Raw genomic sequence first — 2,442 nt, 5'->3', positions numbered from 1 at the left:
GTCTTCAAGGCTTCTCCGCACCTCAATGGGGATACAATTAGGGCTCATATTCTTACCTCATTTCTACATTTTTAAAGCCCCTCTACCTCATACTCTTGGATTTGTTGCATAAAATGCATGCTGGTATCATCAAAGGAGTCATTTAGCTCAATCGTAGAGCTCTCATTCTGTTCATTGAACAACTTGTCAAAGTACTTCCGCCATCTATGCTTAATCTCCTTGTTCTTCACCTGGAGTTGATCTTCCATCCTTGATACATTTGACTTAGTTGAGATCCTTCGTCGTCCTTTCTCGGATCTTGGCCATCTTATAGATGTCCCTTTCACTTTCCTTCATGCCTAAGCTCTAGTAGAGGTCTTCATATGCCCCACATCTTGCTTCATTCATAGCTCGATTTCCTGCCTTCTTTGCCATCATGTACTTCTTTATGTTGTCTATACTCCTATCTAGGTGTATGTTGGGGAACGCATTATTTCAAAAAGTTTCCTACGATCACACAAGATCTATCTAGGAGATGCGTAGCAATGAGAGGGCGAGAGTATGTCTACGTACCCTCGTAGACCGAAAGCGGAAGCGTTTAGTAACGCGGTTGATGTAGTCGAACGTCTTCGCGGTCCAATCGATCAAGTACCGAACGCATGGCACCTCCGCGATCTACACACGTTCATCTTGGTGACGTCCCTCGCACTCTTGATCCAGTTGAGGCCGAGGGTGGGTTGCGTCAGCACGATGACGTGTTGACGGTGATGATGAAGTTACCGACATAGGGCTTCGCCTAAGCACTACGACAATATGACCGAGGTGAAAAACAGTGGAGGGGAGGCATCGTACACGGCTAAAGATCAACTTGTGTCTCTATGGGGTGCCCCCTTCCCCTGTATATAAAGGAGGGGAGGAGGAGGAGGGCCGGCCTCAAGGGGCGCTCCTAAAGGGGGATTCCTACTCTTAGTAGGAGTAGGTTTCCCCCTTTCCTAGTCCAAGTAGGAGAAGAAGGAAGGAGAGGGAGAGGGAGAAGGAAAGAGGGGGGCACCGCCCCCTCCTAGTCCAATTCGGACCAGCCCATTGGGGGCGCGCTGCCACCCCTTGAGGCCCTTCTCTCCTTTCCTGTATGGCCCATTAAGTCCCACTACTTCCCCCGGCGAATTCCCGTAACTCTCCGGTACTCCGAAAAATACCCGAATCACTCGAAACTTTTCCGATGTCCGAATATAGCCTTCCAATATATCAATCTTTACGTCTCGACCATTTCGAGACTCCTCGTCATGTTTGTGATCTCATCCGGGACTCCGAACAAACTTCGGTCATCAAATCACATAACTCATAATATAAATCATCATCGAACGTTAAGCGTGCGGACCCTACGGGTTCAAGAGCTATGTAGACATGATCAAGACAGATTCTCCGGTCAATAACCAATAGAGGAACCTGGATGCTCATATTGGTTCCTACATATTCTACGAAGATCTTTATCGGTCAAACCGCATAACAACATACGTTGTTCCCTTTGTCATCGGTATGTTACTTGCCCGAGATTCGATCATCGGTATCAACATACCTAGTTCAATCTCGTTACCGGCAAGTCTCTTTATTCGTTCCGTAATGCATCATACCGTAACTAACTCTTTAGTCACATTGCTTGCAAGGCTTATAGTGATGAGCATTACCGAGAGGGCCCAGAGATACCTCTCCGACAATCGGAGTGACAAATCCTAATCTTGATCTATGACAACTCAACAAACACCATCGAAGGCACCTGTAGAGCATCTTTATAATCACCCAGTTACGTTGTGACGTTTGATAGCACACTAAGTGTTCCTCCGGTATTCGGGAGTTGCATAATCTCATAGTTATAGGAACATGTATAAGTCATGAAGAAAGCAATAGCAATAAACTAAATGATCATAGTGCTAAGCTAACGGATGGGTCTTGTTCATCACATCATTCTCTAATGATGTGATCCCGTTCATCAAATGAAAACACATGTCTATGGTCAGGAAACATAACCATCTTTGATTAACGAGCTAGTCAAGTAGAGGCATACTAGTGACACTTTGTTTGTTTATGTATTCACACATGTACTAAGTTTCCGGTTAATACAATTCTACCATGAATAATGAACATTCATCATGATATAAGGAAATATAAATAACAACTTTATTATTGCATCTAGGGCATATTTCCTTCAGTCTCCCACTTGCACTAGAGTCAATAATATAGTTCACATCGTCATTTGATTTCATACCAATAGTTCACATCTTTATGTGATTAGTTCACATCTTCATGTGACTAATATCCAAATGGTTTACTAGAGTCAATAATCTAGTTCACATCACTATGTGATTAACACCCAAAGAGTGATCATGTTTTGCTTGTGAGAGAAATTTAGTCAACGGGCCTGCCACATTCAGAGCCGTATGTATTTTGCAAAAAAAATTATGTCTA

This window comes from Triticum urartu, chromosome 6A, assembly GCF_056163025.1.
Source record: "Triticum urartu cultivar PI428250 chromosome 6A, HENAU_Tu73, whole genome shotgun sequence".
In the NCBI taxonomy this organism is placed as follows: domain Eukaryota; kingdom Viridiplantae; phylum Streptophyta; class Magnoliopsida; order Poales; family Poaceae; genus Triticum; species Triticum urartu.
This window is presented reverse-complemented; position numbering follows the sequence as displayed.